The sequence below is a fragment of the Cavia porcellus genome, unplaced genomic scaffold (genome assembly GCF_034190915.1).
Source record: "Cavia porcellus strain 051 isolate PalLab524CR breed Dunkin Hartley unplaced genomic scaffold, mCavPor4.1 scaffold_1, whole genome shotgun sequence".
Taxonomy (NCBI): Eukaryota; Metazoa; Chordata; class Mammalia; order Rodentia; family Caviidae; genus Cavia; species Cavia porcellus.
The window spans coordinates 74,973,064-74,993,846 of record NW_026947484.1 but is presented as its reverse complement, the minus strand read 5'-3'; the positions used below and the strand labels follow the sequence as shown (position 1 = coordinate 74,993,846).

The 20,783-nt window shown below is 43.6% G+C and overlaps 1 protein-coding gene across 4 annotated transcripts in view; it reads right to left on the bottom strand.

Moving 5' to 3' along the window:
* Positions 1 to 20,783, bottom strand: part of Apba1 (amyloid beta precursor protein binding family A member 1) — a 210,862-nt gene that overhangs the window by 42,142 nt on the left and 147,937 nt on the right. The window lies entirely within an intron of this gene.

Here is a 20,783-nt window from a genome sequence, read left to right as displayed (position 1 = left end):
TGATTAAGAAATCCTTTGTCAAATGATGTTTGGCTTTAAAAACTAGGTTTGGGGAGGAGCACAGTTCCCGCCAGACCTCATGGTGCCTCAGTGGACGGGCCCAGCCCTGCACAGCAGGGCCTGCTGGAAATGAATGAGAAAACCCTGTTTAGGGCCCAAAACACACGAGGTGCCCCGTAAGTGTCTGCTGAGCATGTAGCCAAATAAAACAAGCAAAACACAGGGACAGATACATGCAGGCTCTGGAAACATACTCTGGACACTAAGGGGACATTTCTGTGTGCTCCTAAAATCTTGGGGATGACAAGCCTCCCCCAGTGAGCCACAGAGGTCCTCAGCGGTTCTCAGCAGCGGCCCTCTGAGAGCAAGAATGCAGTCCTTTACAGTTGTAGGTGACCTTGATTGCTGGCATGAACACAGAAAGAAACTACACAGATGTATTCTCCCAGGAGGTGTGGGGAAGTGAGGGAGCCAGCAGCGGCAAGTTCCAGGCAGGGAAAGCAAATAGCACTAGGGTTTAGTCAAGTCTGCATCTGATTTCTTGAGACTGGCCCTCTTGGGGAAGCAGAGGTACAGACATCTATAAAATACCTCTGCATGGAAAGGGGGACTGTTTCACAGCGCAGTGGTGCTGGGGCACAGGGATCACATTTAAAGATGAATGGACTGGCCTTCCCTTGAGCCAGGATCCGCAATGGAGAACAAGGGGAAGAGACTCAGCAAGACAACAATCCATACCTTTGCGTGAGCCAGCCAGTGCGCTGGGAAACCAGAAGAGCGTCCCCCCACCCAACCCGTAAGCAACTGGCTGATTCGGAGGAACTCAGAGTGAGATGATAGCAGCTGAGGTGAAAGGAAGAGCTTGGGGCTTGTATTATTTGATTGACTTTGCAAAGCTGGGGCTGGTGGTCTGGGCTTCTATTTGAAGGATGACAGTGCACATTGTGGCAACTGCAGGGGATTTCCTTCTGTTTTGTTTTTGAAATCCAATGTTTTGTTTCATTTTATTGTTTTGTTTTATTCCTATATCTGGTAACCAGAGCCACTATTCTGAAGATAACAGTATGCAGTATTGTTTAACGATTGTTAAATTCCTATCATCTTGTTTTGAAAACCTACACAGCTATTGATAGTTTTGTTGTTGTTGTTTTAGGTTTGCTTGCTTCCTGATTCTGTTTTTGCTTTTTTCTCTTTAAAATTAAAAAGAAAGATGACTGGACCTCAGTGAGCCATTATGTGAGATTTGAAAAAAAAATCTTTTCAGGAAATACAGGGGTTACCAAATGAACCAAAAGATGACGAGAAGCATTATTATGCAAACCAAGAAGTTGCATGATGCAAGCCCATAGCAGCCGGGCTTGGATTTGTTTCCCGTGAGCCCACATATCACCCCACCTGGGCAGGGAGCCGAGGACCAATGAGCTCCTTAAACAGCCACATGCTCAGTCATAAGCTCTGCAGTGGAGTCAAGAGAGCAGGCACAGAGTGACGGCAGACATAAAACACCCCCCAGTCCCTGGCCACAGTAAAGCAGCCCTACGTGCCTATAAAAAGAACTCCCAATTGTTTCACTCAGTACCCAAGAGACTGGGGAGCTACTTGCTGGTTTTGCCCTGTTTAGCCTACTCAAAATTAATATAGGAAAGTATAAGAATTTGATGCCTTTAAATTTCTTCAATTTTTCAGTTTTGCAGAGTTTCTTTTGATATTTACAGCTTGATTTCTGCCTCCACCACACAATTTTTCTCTGTCACAAAGGTTTTAAGAGTCCAGCCCCTGAGAAGGCAGTACAGTTAATTTTTCTTTAACTCCTTGGTTTCTGGACTGTGTATCATACTCATTTAAAAAATATTCCTGAATGTCCTATATTTCTCGTTTCTTTATTTTTTCCTCCAAAGTTCTAAAAACAGACTCCTTACAACCTTGCCAGTCCTGGATCATCCCACACTGCTGTGAGCAGCCAGGTTATCTGGATGGTAGGCAGAGCTGCAGGGGGCTCAGACCCTATAGCAGTACAGCTAAGTATTCAGCAGTAGGGAATGCAGGGAAAAAGAGTAAATAAATTGGGAGGTGGGGCTCCCTCACAAGGGCTCTCACGGATCCAGACCCATTCCCACTCCGACCTCATCAGGGACCACTTCCCTCAGACACCAGATGCTCTGGGCTTCTGCCCAGGTACAAGCTCATGTGAGTTTTCTTCCAAGTGCATATGCAACGAATGATATCTATCTCCAGTTTCCCTCGCTCTCTCCTGCATTCGAGGTCCACTTCACAAGCACTCTTTTTCAGTACATTCCTCCCTACGGGCATATGCCATGTTCTGGAATGTTTAGGTGTATGCTCCTCCTCTATCAACAGCTCTCAGGTGGCAGAGATGTTGTCTCCTGCATCTTCATTACCCAAGTGCCCAGCCTTGGGTCATGTAAACAGCAGGTATCAACAAAGGTAGGCACAGAATAAATTATTTCAATGGGCTTTCTAGCTTTACACTGTTCTTCATTTGCATGGGAAGCAGACAGTATAGATCTGCCCACTGCTCTCCTAGATTATATTTTAGTAGCCAATGGTAGATCCTTCTTTTAAATGAAGTCCTCTGTTACAACGTTTAGAACATTCAGTTTGCACTTTGAACTAGAGGAATGATCCTTGCCTGTGAAGATTAACCTGGCTTCCAGTGAAGTTTTTTGAAAGATAGCTGTGGAAAGAAAAGAAAAGAAAAGAAAGAGGACCCATCACACAAAAGCCTACAAATCACCGCATGCTACTGTTGGCCAACTTAAGGGTGAAAAGCACGCTCAGAGAGACCCAGTGCAGTGGGGGCTGAAAGGGATTTGAATGTCTGCTGCAAAGGTCTGCTGCTAGGTCCAACTTCTGCCCCCAGACACTTTATTACAAGTGAGAGAAAAAATTGATTACTATACTGAAGCAAAATTTAGCCAATGACGTGGGAGAGAAAAACGTTAAGATCATCGTTAACTTTCTGTTGGGAGTTTCATGCCCTCTGGGCTCCTGGATGGATATTTAATCTTAGGAAAATGAGATGTGGATTTGGGACTTCATGAAGGTGAGTGCTGGGAAATCTCTTTTGCATTCCATAACCTCAAGCCCACGTTTATAGGTGCCACAGACCCTACCATCACCTGTGCTCATCTGGTGAGACCTGGCAAGGTCCTGTCCCATTCAGAAGCTCCATAACGGTGGCTGCTGGTGCCACAGGCTCAGCATTTCCCAAATCTACCCTGCAGGATCTGGTGATCTGTCAGCTTGAGGCTAAAAGACTGGGGGCTGCTGCTGCCGCCGCCGCAGCCCTCGGCATCATCTGTGCTTGCCCCGAGAGATCTGAGATCCTTTCCACACCTTGCACCACGGAGATGGTGGCAGCTGCTCCCTCCAGCTTTAGTGCCATCAGGGCTAAACTCTGCACAGCCTCAAGGCACAGCCCCAGAAGCCCTTGTCCCCTGCCAAGTGATGCAACTACATTTAGGAACTGCCGCGGTCTAACTACTGAGGCTGCTGACATCAACACAGAGAAACCAGAGACCACACTTTTGAGCTTCCCTTTAACTTAACCCAAATCTGCCCAGCTGAAATCCTACATCCCATCTAAATGAGCAAATCTTTTTCTACAAAAGTGATTTTTTAAGTTAGAGTAAACATACTCAGTGTTCTGTTTCTTGCATCCTTTTACCTGATGTCTACACATTTGGGATGTTTATTCTTCTAAACGAGACACTAATTCCCCAGGAATAGATTTCAATTTGGAGGAAGTCTATAAAATGGCTGAAAAAGAATTTAAGGTAATGATCCTAAGTAAACTAAGTGAGATGCGAGAAAATACAGGTAACAGTTCAAAAAAATGAGAAAAACAATCAAGGATATTAATGGGAAATTCCCCAAAGTGATTGAAATCAGAAAATCCAAAATCTTGTAAATAAAAACTTCAATCCGAATAGTGTTTTTCCACAACAGACTAGGATAAGGGTAAGAACGTCAGAACTTGAGGATGTGTCTTGAATTAATCCATGAAGACCAAAAAGGAGGAGACAGTGACTAAAAGGATGGTGATGATGATGATGATGAAGAAGATGAAGGCAAAGGGAGGGAGGAAGGGAGGGAGGAAAAAAAGGAAGGGAAAATACAAGAGGCATTAAAATATCTGATCTCAAAACATACTACACAAAGCTACAGTAACTAAAATAGCATTGTACTGGCATGAAGAGACACATAAGCCAGTGGAACAGGAGAGGATCATGATCATGTGAGCAACTGATTTTTGACAAAAGCATCAAGAAAAGACAGTCTCAGTAAATGGTGCTGGCAAAACTGGATATGCATATGCAGGAAAAAGAAATTAGATATCTTCCTCTTGCAGAATATAAAAACCAGTTCAAAGTGGATAAAAGACCTAAATCTTAAGCCTGAAATTATTAAATTAAAACATTAGTGTAGGTGATAATTTTTTAGATGGAATTCCAAAGACACGGGCACCAAAAGTAGAAATATGCAAATGGGATTACAATAAACTAGAAAGTTTTTATATAGTAAAAGAAATGGTCATAGAATTAAGAGACGGCCTACGGAATAGGAGACATTATTCTCACACTGCTCACCTGAGCGAGCATTTACAACCAGAATATACAGGAAACCAAAAATACCAAGAGTCCAATATAGAAATGGGCTGAAAACCAAACACTTCCTAAAAGAACGCATACAATAGAAACAAGCTCATGAAAGAATGTTTAAATTCACTCATCACAGAGAAATGAAAATCAAAACCACACTGAGATAGCATCTCACCCAATCAGAATGGCTACCTTCAAAAGGAATGAAATAAATGCCCATATGGATGCAAAGAAAAAAACCTCTTAAACACTGTGTTTGGAATGTAAATTAGTATATCTATTAGGAGAAACAAAAGGAAGAACCCTCAAAAAATTAAAAGTAGAAGCACCATATGATCCAGCAATTCTATTCCTGGGTATACACTACAAAGGAGATGAAATCATTATTCCAAAAAGCCACACGCATTTCCTCATTTAATATAGATTTTCACAACAGCCAAAATACGGGATCAACCTATATTCCCTTCAGTGGGTGAATGGATAAAAAAAAAGTAAATTCGGGCTGGGGATTTAGCTCAGCGGCATAAGCACCTGCGTAGCAAGTGCGAGGTTGTGAGTTCGAGCCCCAGTACCCCCTCCCCCCAAAAAAGAAAAAGAAATACTGGATATATAACACATCCCTTTCATGAAAAAAAAAAGTAAATTCACACAATGGAATACTATTCAGCCATTAAAAGAATTAATTTCTCTTATTTGCCACCAGTAGATGGACTAGAGGTCAATATGTTCAGTGGAACAGGCCAGACACAAAACCAAAATGCTGTATTTTCACTCATTTGTGGAAACCGTAAGTCAGTCTTGTAGAAGAACAGAATGGAACAGTGGTCACTAGAGATTTGGTAAGGGCACTGAGAAGGGGAAATGGGAAGTTCAATAAGGGACACCAAAAACAGAGACTGAGGGAATCACTCCTTGTTCCGTTTTAGCACAGTAGGGTAACAACTGGTTAAAACAATCTCTGGTATATTTAGAATAACTGGAAAAAAGTATGAAATTCCTAACACAAAAATGATCAATGGCTGAAAGGTGGAAATGCTCATTACCCTGATTTGATTGGTACACAGTCTACACATACAGTTATTATAATGCAGCCTGTAAAGAGGTACAGATATGATATCTTCATAAAAATATACACAAAGTAGTACACAAAAATAAAATGATCCTATTAACACTGTATTTTCATCAAATATAAATTTTCAACCAGCGGACTGTAGCATACTTGGAAAATTAACTGCGTTCAGATGGGAAGGCCTGTAGGCAGCATTCCTTTTGGGATATTTATAAAATTAAAGAATACGATTACTGCTAAAATTCTACCCTACATCTTTTACTATCGTTTGAACGTATCTCCCAAAATTTGTGCACTGGAAAGTTAATTCTCAGTGCCAGAGGGTGAGCTGTGGGATGTTTACAAGGTCGTTAGGTCAGAGGGCTGCCTGGGGAGGGATGCTGGCTGTTACCACGGCAGCAGGTCAGTGTCGCAAGAGGCAGTCTGCGCCCCTACCGTCTTAGGCGTGCTCTCTTGCTTTGTACACATGACAACAGCATGAAGGCCCTAGAAGATGGCAGTGCCACGCTCTTGCTCTTGGACCTCCCGCCACCAGAACTGTGACGCCAGTGCGCTTTTGTTCTTTATCAATTCCGGTCTGTCACAGCAGCAGAAAATGGGCTAAGACAAAGAAACAGATGGGAAGGATGATGATAGCCCAGAGGTGCTTTGAAACAGAATAAATGGAGTGTCACATCAGAGGACCTCAAACTCAGGTGTTCCTTAAACATTTTAGCTCAGAATATCCTCTTCATAACTGAAATGACCCTCTATGAGCATGCTACAAAAGTCACACACACACTGGAGGTTCTTTTATTGAGGGGTTTTCTCCCTATTAGATTTAAAAATATATATAATCCCCCAATAAATACTACTCTATTCTAAGGATCTATCTACAGTTAGAACTTAAATCTGTTAGTTGTCCAAAGATATACTGAGTTTATTTTTATAATGTTAATATTGCCTCTGAAGGTGAAATTTAATTGGATTCTTTTTCCCACATATGTACTTGAATTTGTGGTTGTTTTAGATGCATTAATTTGAGCAGGTGTCTGAAGGTCTGTTTACGCAGATTCTGCCCCAGAGCTTGCCAAGGGCAATGAGGCAGCGAGGCCGCCTGAACAGCTCTACCTAAGACAGCTCCAGTGGAGGACTCATGGAATCCACCCCGCTCCCGGTGCCTGGATAGTTTGCCAGTTGACTGAAACAAACAGTAATCACTTCCTAAGACACAGGGTTGAATCCTCAAAGCCATCCTGATCTGGCTTTTTAATATTAGGCTCCATTTACAAAAGGATAGTGTGATGATAGGGAACACAAATTACATTTCCAAAGAAGAAAAAGACTTAGATGTTTTAATTTTGTATTATGACAAATAGGTTAGCTTGTGCCTTATGTGTATTAATCAGCCTTCCTATTGCTAAGGTGCAATACCCAATACTCATGGCTTAAAGGAAGAGAGGCTTAATGTGCTTGTGTTTTCAGGAGATTCAGCCTGTGGCCAGCTGACTCCAACACAAATACCATGGCAGAACGGTGTGGCGGATGCTCAGTTCCTAGTGCCAGGAAGCACTACAAGGGAGCAGTGCCAAGGAAAAGGGCTCCAGGACCATATATAGTACAAAGGACACACATCCATGGCCCCCAGAAGTGCGCTTCACAAAGCTCTCAGGAAGCTCCCACTCATCAGGTTGATATAATTAAGCTTTGCCATCATACATAATGAGGTGGGTAGTGCTCTGGCCCCACACCTGTAGGTTCCAACTCTGCTCCGCCACTCTCACCTCTGACCACAGGGAACACAGTCCATTCTCTCTCATCCTTTCTGAGGAACAGAGAAACAGCTACTACCCACTTCTTGAGGATTGACTGCTGATAACACACTGTAGTGGTCAGCTCAGTGCCGGGACATGCACAAAACACTCAAAAATATTAGCAGTCTTTTACAATTTCAACACTATAGAAATTGTATTTCACTCTTGTGGGGAAGTGTTCAGAAGGCCAACACATACCCAAGGCGATGTTTTCTTCATCTCATCTAGTTTCCTTCAGTAAAATTTCACTTACAGATAAAATTACAACACAAATGGGGCTCTAGACAAATCCTACCATGAAGATTCTGCAGTAATTCGTGAGCTCCAACTCGCTGGGCGGCATGTCGGTAAGAACAGCTCACTACGGGCTAAGGCTAGAGGTATGCATCACTGCTGCATGCACTTCTGCCTTGCCCCCCATCTCCCAGGCAAGCAGCTATTTCAGGGTGTGAGTGAGAGTGAGGCTATTACAGTGACTGACAGACAAAACAGAGTCACCTACTTTTGTTCAATGATGACCTCAATACCCCCTAACTAGAACACCTAGGGTAGGTCCTCGGCAAGCTTTAGTCAACCTGATGAATTCCAATGAATGCTCTTTTCTCCAAGGAAGCTTGGTGACAAAAATTCACCATAAAAAAAATTGATAGGAGAATACTTAAAAAATTTTATAGTTTTCCCAAGTACCTGGGACTGACCTATTTACTAATTTTCTGAATAACTCAGAGAATCTGAGGATAGGGTTTTTGGGCTCCCCCTTTCTTCCTACCTCTCCAAGCAGCCAACAATACCACATTAAACTGTAGTATGCACTAAGAGTTCAAGAGTCTTCTTCACCGGAGACCTCTTGCTAAGTACTATTTTACTGTCACTTAAAACACAGTTTTTACCATTTATCATCAAGACAAGCTGTGCTGCTTCCTTTACCCAGCATACAACCTGCATGTTTTCACTTAAATGTTTTTGTTTTTGTTCTTCTCTGAATTTTACATGTCCATAAGCCCCTAAAAGTTCATTGTAAATATTACCTCGCTGATGCAGTATTCCCAATTCTCAAAGAGGAACTTTGCCTCCTGGAAGTTTTACATGCATGCATTTTATTTGCACTAGTCTTATAATGCACTGGCTTTCTGCATTGTATTTCATAAAAATATAATACTTACACTTTAATTATAATAGTATAAGAAGCACCAGGTAGGCATAGCTTGTGATTAATTTACATGTTTCCTCTCCAAATGTCCAATGCAGAAAACCTCATAAAATATGTAACAGGAAATAACTACATGGGCTGAATGGAAAGAGGCCCAACACCTATCTTGTGTCAGAGGAAAACAGGATCATGTAAGAGACCAGGTTCTGAACACACAAGCACTGTAATTATGTGCTTGTGTGGTTACAGGTACTCACATATATCTATGGGTTCTCATCCCTGATTCTTTTGTCTCATCCCTGATCTTTTTTGTGACACTGGGATATTGAGATCCCCCAATACAACTGTATTCATGCTCATTTGATTTTCCATGCCCATTAATATTTGTTTGCACTTGTATTTGTTGCATATATATTGATGATTGTTATCTCTTCTTCTTGGATTGTTCACTTTACAAGGATGTAGTGATCTTCTTTAGCTCTCAATCAATCTTGGCTTGAAAATCATTTTGTCTGCAAATAGAATAGCTACTCCTCTTTGACTTTTGGTCTATGAATTTATTTTGAATTAAATGCTTCTTGTATACAGCATATTGTTAGATCTTGCTACTTGATCGATTACCAGTCTGTGTCTTTTGATTGTAAATTGAGAACCATTAACATTGACAAATGATGTGTATTGACTTATCTTTGTCATGTTATTTTTCTGTTGTTGGCTCCTCCTCTTAGTTTCCCCTCTCCCTCTGTTTAATTCTTTGCCTTGCTTGGTGGATTACTTCTGTTGGGGTTCATGGAGTCGTAGTCCTTGTTCTCTCTTCCTAGAATGTCCTCCAAAATATTTTGGAGTGCTGGTGGTCATAAATTTCCTCAGATGTTCTTTGTTGTGGAAATATTTCTCCGTCAGTTTTGAAAGACAGTTTTGAGTGGTATGTCAGTCTGGGTCGAAGGCTGTTTTTGTTTAGAACCTGAAATGCTTCACACCAAGCTCTCCTTAACTTGGGGGTTTGTGCTGAGAAGTAAGCTGTGATTCTGAAGGGCTTTTCTTTATAGGTGATTTGTTTCTTTTCCTTAACAGCTTTTAAGATTCTATTCTTGTGTTGAATTTCTGGAATCTGGACTATACTATGCCTGGCTGTAGAATTTTTAAAATTGGGAGTTCTATGTGCCTCATTTATCTGTGTGTCAAACTCTTTTTCTCTACCAGGGAGGTTTTTGGCTATGACATCCGTGAACAGTTTTTTTTAAAATATTATTTGTGTTATCTCCTGCTTTTTTACTGACTTCAATCAATCTTAAGTTATTCTTCTTTGCCTCATCTAGCAGGTGCTGGATTGATTTCTCACAGTCCCTTGCTATTTTTAAGAAATATTTCTTTCTCATGATCACTAACCATAAGCCTAGCTTCTATATCTGAGATCCTGTCCTCACACTGGTTTAATAAGCTGCATATACTTTCAATGGAATTTTTATTCTCCTGGATATCTGCTTGAATCTGCCTATGGATTCCATATCCATCCTATGCTGAGCATTAATAGCGTCCATAATTTTCTTAAGCTCCTCTTATTTTTCTGTCTGTACCTGCTCTAAAGTCACTAAGCATGATTTTTATTGTGGATACCACCTCTGAAGTTGCCTGAGAAATTATTTCTGATTTGATTTTTTTCTAGAGCCTCATTAAATTGCTTTGTTGTTATCACTTCAGAGAGGCCAGGTGGGTGGCTTTTGGGCTGTCCCCCCTCACTGCCCCTGGGTTTGCTTTTAGAGAACTGAATGCCTCTTGTTTAAGTGTCTTCTCATATTTTTAGTTTAATTGCCGGAGTGATGCTTGCAAACTGCCTATGGTAAGTTGCTTTACTATTAGTCTTTAGGACCATTAGGAAATGATTTCTCAGAGGTATCTTCTAGGTATAGCTGGTTTTTGGGCTTTAAGTCTATTGCAAGATCCTATGTCTTCAATTTGTTGGAGATGAAAAACTGCTGCCTGTTTGGCCCAGCCCCAGATTCTCTGGTACTGTGCTATGGTGTTTTCTGTGACCCTTAGTCAATGTCAATCTTGGAATACCAGAAAGAATGGCTGTTTAGGACAATTATGTCACTTTTGTCTATAATGGTACCATCAGCAATGACAATAGCATCAAACACAGCCTAGAAAATAAGCTGAGTTAACAATTTGCCGGTTTTAACCATATGAACTAGATTTGTAGTTATGTAACAAATCTAAAACAAACCAGAAAATTATATGCAGTATGCAAGTCCTTAATATGTCAACTTTGCCTGCAGGGGTTAAACTTTAAAATGAGTTAGGGAGTCAATAGAGAAATGGAAGAAGAAGAAGAGATTAGAAGTAAGGCTGGAGGACAGAGAGGCATCAGGCTAACTCTGAGAAACTTGTACAGAAGACCGGAGGGAAAGAGAGACTGAAGAGATAAACAGAAGAACCTAGCAGAACCACAATCACAAAGTGAAACCATGAAAGAGAAACCATGTCCACACACATACAAAAAACAAGATGAAACAATGAAGGAGGAAAAAAAGAAAAATAAAAACCAGAAAACTACCACCACCAAAATAAATAGCAAGAGACAGAGACAGAGTGAGGAAGAAAAGATAAAAGTCCACTTCCAGGATCTGTTGTCACTGGTAGACAATGTGTGAAGTTAGAGTCCGATCTGCGTTATCTATCCCAGCAAGCCAGCAACAGCTTTCTGGACAATCTCAGCGAGCCTGGACTTTCTGGCTCATCCAGCCTGCAGCACACTGTCTGGGGGCCACATCCAGAGCAGACTCATCCAGCCTGCAGCACACTGTCTGGGGGCCTGAGCCCAGCTGGGAGCCACTAGATGGAGCTAGCAGCAACTCTGAGTGCTGAGCTCAGTTGGCCTCTCTCCCAAGAAGGCTCCCATCAAATGCTCTCTCATGTAGGATGACTGAACCTTCCACATTCACTGTCAGCCAGTGCAGTCCTTCATGTTCACTTCTCCCCTCTACTGCTGTGTCTCTCTGTGCAGGCCTCTGGGTGGCCAGCGGGACTGTGTCTGCAGATTTGAACTGCTCCTCATGCACAGTGAGTCCCATCTCAGGGAGAACGTGTCCTCAGATACCTCCTTTTTCTTCATTGAAATTTCTCTCTTCACTCTCTCCATGGACTTCCATTCATGCTTCAGATCCTTCCTGGGTCCAGGAGACCCACTTGCCTCCTCCCTGTCTTCCTCACACTGCTATATTACAGCATCTGGTGGTGACACTCAGACAGCCTCTTTCTCTGCTGCTGACCACTCTGCTGCCTTGGTTCTTCTTGTCACTGCTTCTTGATCATGCTCAGTCTCCCTTTTCTCTCACACAGTGCATCCCCACATGGTTAGGATAGTATGGGGCATGGTGATGAGGTGGAACAAGCATTCCCAAGGTGGCATTTCATAAAAACTAACTCAGCACTTGATCATTCCATTCCTTTTCAGCCTGAACATTCTGGTTCTGCTGCTCTTCCCATATGGGATGGGCTCACCTCCTGGTTGTTCCGGTTTTACTCATTTTGGGACTTGGTAGACCTTGAGTTTTAGCATCCTCAACTAGCTTTTTCACAGAGGCTTACTGCAGAAATAGCTTTTTCACTTAGGTTTATCTGGCTATACTACTTTTCTTAAATCAGAGTACATGGTTTCCCTTACTGATCTAAATTGCTTTAAACTTACTCCATGTTAGAATTATTTCTTTTCTTCTTTTCTGGCACTGGGGATCAAACTCACAACCTTGCACTTGCTAGATAGGTGATTATGCCACTGAGCTAAATCCTCGGCTAGAATTAGTTCTAAAATATATGATTAATCTTTTTCTTACCCCAAGATATGTTTGTACTTCTGAAAATCATAACTGGTTAAGAAATCCATAATCATTCACTCTCAATTCAAGCTATTATCAGTGTACATTGATACTTCCTAGCAAAGTTAGTCTGGGCACTGTAGAGGCAGGATTATGTTATTAAAATGATAATGGACTGGCTTAATGAAGTGTTTTATATATACATATATGATGGATTCAATTAATACCAATGGAACATTGAAAGTTGACTGCAGCTAGACTATTCTAAACTCTTCTGTTCTCTCCCACAGGCAAAGCCCACTTGCCCCTGGGCCCACATCCATCAAACGCATGTGAAAGCTGCAGGAAGGTCTAGAGCCTTGCTCCACAGCAATCTGCTCACAGGGCATGTTCATCATCGGAGCCACACAAATGATTTGTTTTCCTACCATCAATAGAGCTTTCGAAGCTGTATTTCAGAGGCAGAAAAAAATGCAACCAGTTAAAGCCACCAGTATAAGAAAGAACCAGCGCATCGTCTGGTAAAACTGGTCTATAAACAGACTGCCTTTCCCCCATTTCAAACAGCATGTGTTACAGCTTGGAAAAATAAGGGAGCCTTTCATTGACTGCCCTCTTTAAATGCATTCACTCCTTAGTAGCCTTCCCCCACATTCATTCTCAGTCCAGTGGTCCAAAGCCCAGTGAGAAGAGAAACCAAAGGCACTGCTAACACATACTAAGAGACAGCTAAAAGCACATGATTTTCTGTAATTACACAACACCTGGTAGGAATGGTGACAGCTGCCATTTTCAAAGCACTCTTGCTACCAGGCACTATACCAGGGCATATGATGCCATCACCTCATTTGCTAGCGAGGCAGGTGCCCCTGTGCAAGCCGCTAATGGCCATTGATTTTCATTAGCATCACAGGGAAGAGCAGAGAACATGGAGTGCGAGGCTCCACACTCCAGCACAACTCATTTATTACAAAGTGGAGAACCAGATTGCAATTCTGATGGAGAGGCTGCAACGGGCCACCTTTCTAAGCACCATGCTAAGTGACCAAATGGCTTCTTCCACTCCAGGTCTCCCGGAAAACCTGATTATATTTCTTTCATCTGGGTGATGCCTACACTCCCCACCTTTCTGCTTTGCTCACTGATTCCTACTGTCCAGGGAAACACAGAGAACAGCTCACATCTGCCAGGACCAGGAGAAGGAGACAGAGCAGCAACCATTCTTGCAAAGTCTGAGGATGCACCTACCTCTTCTTCATAACACTCAAACTGGTACATCCAAAAGTTCTCCATCTTTCTGGGTGCTGTTCAGGCAGCCAGGCCAGCTCTACAGCATCCACTGGTGAGCTGACTCTGTGCCCTGACTCCAGTGCTCCTTGGCTGGATTGTTTCCAGTCGTGTCAGGTACCCAGGACAACACAAATGGTAACCGGAGATGCAACCTGAGTGTCTGGGGCTCCACATTAACCCCGTAGCGCCTGCGCGCCAGGCTGTCCTGCGTCACCAGTAGAGCACCATCAGATGATGTTTCTGAGAAAAGGCTAGTCTGCCCCCACCAGCAATGGCACCTACTATTTCTGGGGAAAATAAACTCAGCTCTGAGGTGTTACCAGCAAGTTTCACACACCCAAACCCTGCTGTGTTTTATAGAACCTGTGAAGCAGCGTCTGGCTCAGGTGGAAGAAGGGCCGGGAGCCAGGAAAAGGTTCTTGCAGAATGCACCTGGACATGCAGAGAACCCAGCCAGTCAGTGGCCAGGCCTCTGGGGGCACAAGGTGCTAAAGTGGACCCTCACTTTTCTTCACATTCATTGAGTGCCCCTGAAAGCCGTGCTTTGCCACGCAAGTAGGAGGGCCATGGCATGCCAGCCACACAAGCTCAGAAAGAACTGCCCCAGGGCCAACATGGCTCGAGCTAAGCCAACAGACAGAGCTTAAGCATTGGACTGTGCTCCCAGGGCACAGCAGACAAGAGAAGGGTCTGAACAACGCTACCTTGATCTGGCTGAATGGGGTGCATGGAAACCAGGAAGCAGGGGGATCCTGACAGCAGGGGACAGCAAGCTGCAGAGAGGCCTCCCAGGACCTTTGTGCCTCACCCTGGTCATGGCTCTGAGGACAGCATGGGAGCACAGAGGCTCTCATCCCTGACCATCTAGCAGACATGCTGGCAGCTCTGCCTGGGTCCACTTGTTAATTACTGTGCTGTGATGACAGGGCCAAATGGCTGAAAAAGACACGCAAGGGGTCTGAACCAATTCACAGCTGAAAACCAGTCCATGCTCACTGGCTGTGGACAAATTTTGCAGGCCAACGTGAGAAACAGGGGAGAGGTCTGTGGCATTCTCCCCTCTTTTGCCACTGTTCTTGTGTTTCTGACCACTGTCACTAGCAGTCAGACTGTAACCATAATAACCTGGATGGATCTGATACAAGTCCTGGGGCTGTCCAGCACCATTCCAGAAAGCTCTTTCCAAAGCAGTAGGCACTGAAGGAGGTAATCCTCCCCCATTGACGGCAACTGGGCTTCTCGAAAAACACTTTTTTTTTCCATTAATTATTTAAAAGAGAAAAATCTGTGGGTGTTGATTCACAAGTGTCTCTGCTCTGTAACTCCCCCTTGTTCATGCTGAAGTAATTTCCTCTCTCACTCCTGCAGAATGGTTCAGCTTGGATTCATGAGCCAGCCAGGACAGGGTGGCTCAAGCCAGTAGTCTTTACTGCCACTGCAGAAAGCTTATAAATTTCCAGTTATTAGCTGGAGAACAACCAACTCACACAAGACTGAAGATCTAAAGCAAACACAGAAACAATGCCTAAGCCTTCTGGAAAGTTATAGAGAGCACCTGCCCATGGCATCCAATTGACACAACAGAACTCAGAGTTCTTTCCCTCACTCTTTTGTTTGCATTTTTCCTCTCCTTTAATGTTCCTTGTGCACCTGAAACCTGCTTAATTATTTACCACTACCCCCTCCGTGCTTCGTCAATAATGGATAACATCTGTGATGGAAAAGTTCCGCCTCATGGAGGCAGCTGAGATGGGAACACGCAGGATAGAATCCACATGCGGTACCCAAAGGAGAGGCCAGAGCCCGAGGAAACACCGGCCTTGAGGCTGGCTCCTTCCCATTTGGTTCCCTCGGCAGTACAGTACTCAATTCTGAGCCTCCCTCCTCTTTTTCTATCTTGGCACACAAAGAAATGATAATATTTACACAACACACTGCAATGACCAGAGCCCCAGGGGAGGCTGCAACATGTCCGGTGGCCCAGGTCACCTCCAGTCCAAAGCCCAGGGAGATCCTCAGCACAATGACTGAAGAATTGCTAGGATGTATGAGTCATTGCAGCAACTTCCCTGGACACTGAAGCTGCTTGAGAGTAAAGTTAAAATCCTTCTACTTACAATCTACCGTGGACACACTTGTTCCTGCAGGGAAATGCTGCCTCTTTTCATTTCCACGGGGCTCCTCAGTGCCAGCTTTCTCTGGTGCAGACACCTGCCCTACCTCTGTGCTGGCTCACACACACCCTCCTCCCTTTATACCACACTGCTCAGTTCTCCATTGGTCTCTTCGGGGTCTGCAGATCTGCCTACTCTCCCCAAAACAAGAGAACAAATATAGCCTAGGGACTGGAAATGGCTGGCCCAGTCCCTGTGGAGGACAAACCCAGCAGCTGCTCTGCTCTGAGGCTGAAAGCCCAGCCACTCTGCTGGACCAAGACAATGATACACGTCAAGTGTGGGAGGCAGATTTCACAGATGCCCCCTAGTAAAGATCTCCTCTCATTTTTAGACTCTTGTATATTCCCCTTCCTGGCGATAAAGCAAGGGACAGTCAGTAGTCAAAGCCACACAACACAGCAGAAGTGATGGGATATCCCCGTGGGACTGGGGTACCATGGACTGTGGCTTCACCTTGCTTTCAGGACTCTGCAGCTTTCTGGTCTTGCACACTCTATCAAGCTAGTTGCCTGAAGGAGATGGAGATGTGGCAAAGGACTGAAATGCCTCTGGCCAATAATCAATGGGGGAAGGGAGGCTGTTGGTCCAATGGCCAGCAAGGAGCTGAAGTTAGCCAGTTGGAATGTGAGCCCGGAAGCTGACAGGAACAGGCCAGCCTGGCCGCAGCCTTTTCGAGTCTTTAAAGTAAACTGAAATAATTACTGAGCAGCCATGAGGGTTCCTGGAATGCTGCTGTTTGGAGCCAGTGTGTTATGCAGCAGTATATAACTCAGACACCAAACAAAGCTGCAGGTGAAATCCGCGAGAGCAGAGAAGGCTGAGAGGTCTGACTGGGACTCAACAAAGGATGACCCGGAGTAAACGGCATACACCGCCCACACAGAACCTCTGCCTGTCATGGCTGTGTCCCTGGGGTCTTGCACAATGCCTCAAGTATGAAACTAAACACACACCTGTTGAATGAGTGGACGATAAACTATAAAACGGGCTTTTAATTTGTGGACAGGAACAACAGTTACAACTCTCTCTAGTTCACTGGAAAATGAGGAACAGTGTAGACTTGCGATCAGGCCCTACTTCTTATTCACAGACAACAGACCGCAGGGAGTAGATGTTCAAGTAAACTCAAAGTGACTGGGGTGAATCAACGATGTCACGGTGTTTAACATCTGCTTTGGAAATGGACGAGAACACATTTCTTCTGATTTCATCTCCTGGTCTAAGGAGCGGCTTCCTATCCCTGTCTGAGGTTTGAATCACAGCATATACAGGGTCTCACTGCTGCTGGGCTGCCAGCAGGTCTGTTGGCTTTACAGTGACCTGTCACATAAGCTTCTGGGACACTGACCTAAACGGTTTATCTCTGCCCTATTGTGTACGTTTCAGCCACGTAAGAGCAGAGCTGGTTTTAGAGCCAACACTGGGATGTACTCTCTTCCTCCGCAGGCCAGGAGAACGATCTGAGATGAGGATGCTTGGGGATCCAGTCCTCTCCAGGTTACATGTGACATAGAATGAAGATGGCTTTGGGGGACCATTCTTCCTTTTCCCAAGAATCTATCCCGTTCCAGCCAGGAATTTCTTTGTGAAAGTTAGGCTCCAATAAAGCATATACGTATCCTAAATTTTGTCTACCTGACATCAGGTCTCTTGAAAACTCCCTGCCCTGCCACCTAGAAAAAAAAAATGGTCCTAACATTTATATGGAACTAGAGGAAAACATGACAATGAAAACAATCCGGGCAATAAGAAGAAAACAGGAGAGACACAACTATCCTAGATATCAAGCTAGGAGCAGTGGCACACATTTCAAGCCAGCACTTGAGAGGCTGAGTCAGGAGGAACCATATAAGTTTGAGGCCAGCTTTAGCAACATAACAAGACCGTGTCTCACAAACAAAACAAACACAAAACAATCTCAGATCTCTACTTCTATCACAAAGCTACAGTAAGGAAAACAACATGGTACTGGCAGAAAAAGAGACTCTGATCAGTGGGACAGAACTGAATATGCAGATACAATTTCAAAACCCTTTAGCCATCTGATCTTGGGGAAAAGGATATAGACACTGGAGAAAACACAGCTTCTGTCACAAATGTGCTGTAAAAACTGGCTATTTACATGGGAAGACTGAATGTAGATCCGTATCTCTCATTCTGTACTACAGTCAAAATCCATTAAAGACCTACATATAAAATCAGAAGCTGCTGGAGTATTCTGAGTTGGTTGAGAAGATAAAACAGATAAAACTCTTGAAGACACAGGCATTCAGACTTTCTCAACCGAGCACCAATTGTACAAGAATAATACCAAGCATAAACAAATGCGACTACATCAAATTAAAAACCTTCTACACACCAAAGGGAGCAATCAACAGAGAGAAGAGACAATCTAAAGGAGGAAAAATCTTGGCCAGCTACTTCTCAGCAGAGGACTTTATCTAGAATACATAAAGAGCTCAAAACATTAGAGCCCTCCATGTAAGAAATCCAGTCATTAAATGGGCAATTGAACACTTCTCAAAAGAAGTACAAATGGCCAGTGAGTACATGCAAAGGTGTTCAGCATCTTTGGACATCAGAGAAATTCATCTGAAATTGCATCTCATTCCAGAAAGAATAGCTATCATCAAAAACTCAAAAACCAACAAATGCTGGTGAGGTTGTGGGGTAGAAGGAACTCTTCTACATTGTTAGTGGGAATGTAAATTAGTGTAATCACTATGGAAATCACTATGGAGATTCCTCAGAATCAAAACTAGAAATTCCATTTGGCCCACTAGTCCACTTCTAGGTGTCTTTCCAAGAGTTAAACACATCATAGTACAGTGATACATGTGTACCTATGTTTATAGGAGCACAGCTCACAACAGGTGTATCTTGGAAGTTGCTCATCAACAGATAAAATGTGGTACATATTCAACACAGAGCACTATTCAAATAAAGAATAAAATTGAGCTCTCTGTAGAAAAATGAATGCATCTTGAGGTCATAATGCTAAATGAAATAAATCAGACACACAAGGTTAAATATCACAAGGTTTCTCTTATAATGAGAAACCCAAAGTACAAATAATTTGAAGAGCAAAATAAAAGATGATAGGGGCCAGGCACGGTGGCACTTCCTATAATCCTAGCATTCAAGAAGCTAAAGGAGGAGGATCGTTGCAAGTTCGAGATCAGCCCGGGCTACAAAGTGAGCTCAAGGCCAGCCTGAACTTCATAGCAAGACTCTGTCTCAAAAAGACAAAAAAAAAAAAAACAGAGAGTAGGGAGATACACTATGTGGACACAAGAAGGGAATCTTCTGAGGGGAAGCAGAAGTACTAAGGACCATGATGCGATATGTATCTGTACCAATTCTCCATCACAAATATTTATTGTGCATCACAATTTATTAATAAAAGAAAAAAAAACCCTTTCAGCTAGTTCTTTTCATTCACCTTTGTGAGCTTGACACCACCACTTCACAGTCAATAGAGTAAGATGCTGCTAATAAGACTTAATGAATTAGCAGGTGCACTTAACCTTGGTCAGTGGTCTCCTAGCAACAGTTTTTTTCAAACATGTTGGCTGCATGTTGAATTCAAGGTGGGGCAGGATGACATCAAGGAATTTGAGACCTGAGATGAACCTAGGGTGTGGTGTTCCTCTAGTCTTCTTAGATCTTGCTTAAAATTATCAAACAACCAAAAACCACAAAACAAACATGGGCACAAGGAATACAAGATCAGGGCAGGTGTTAACATCATACCTATACTTGCCAGGGTTCTGATGATTGCCCCCACCTAGCAAGAAAGCCTCTGGTTTCTGACTGAGAAGTGTTACTGCTGAAATGATTATCTGCTTCCAAAGCCTTTTTCCATTGATCTCTGGACTGGGAAGCAGGATGCCAATAAAAGGTAGCTGTTGTCTGAAGGTGTGAGGTGTCATATGGTGCCTTTACCCCTAACTAGCAGGTTAATCTGACTAAATCAGAGGAGTCCTGGACAAAAATGATGACGATACGATCAGGTAGAAGCTGAGACCCAGACTCCTCAGAGTGTCTGATTGAGCAGCACAGTGATGACCTGAGTGCTGGGGACAGCAGAGGGGAAACCCTGGCCCTGAGAAGATTAGGACTGGACATGAAGGCCAACTCCCCTTACTTCTTTTTGCCAAGGAGTTGAGAGAATCGACTCCCCGTTTGTAATGTAACACCCCCCCCCCCCAGCTATAGAACAGAGCTATAAGGAATGTTTCACTCCCTAAACCTTTCCCAGGAGATAATCAGAGCAGGGCAGAAAGGAATGTCTCTGCTAGTCATTAACCACTAGATGTTCTGTTCTCTGTAAAGATAGAGATAAGCAAAAGAATGTACTGCATAAACAGGACCAGGGGGCACCTGGCACTCTAAGGTCAACCCAAGACCCTCGGTCTCCATGGTTACTCAGCCCCAGACCCTCAAATCAGCGTTAGCCAAGTCCTGCGCCGTTCAAAATTAACCAATGCGATTTGCTTCTGTAAACTTGCTTGCCTCCTGCTTGTACCTTTAAAAACCCTGCACAGATTCCCCTCGGGGCCCCTCCGCACACGTTTGCCTGAGGGACCCCATGCGCATGGAAATAAACTTTTTTCCCTCACCAAGAGTTGAGTCCTTGGGGTCTCTTTCCCTGCGGCGTCGGCCCTAACAGAGTAACCCTGAGGATCAAATGATCTTTGACTTTGGAGTCAGCCTACGCACCACACGTGTGATCCTTATTCACATTTCCATGGAAGACTCAGCATCTCCAGAACCATTTTCTCTTATAGGCACCTGGAAGAAAAAATCTGGTAATTCATCTTACTGATGAGGAAACCGAAATGGAACAAGAGGGAGGGTGACC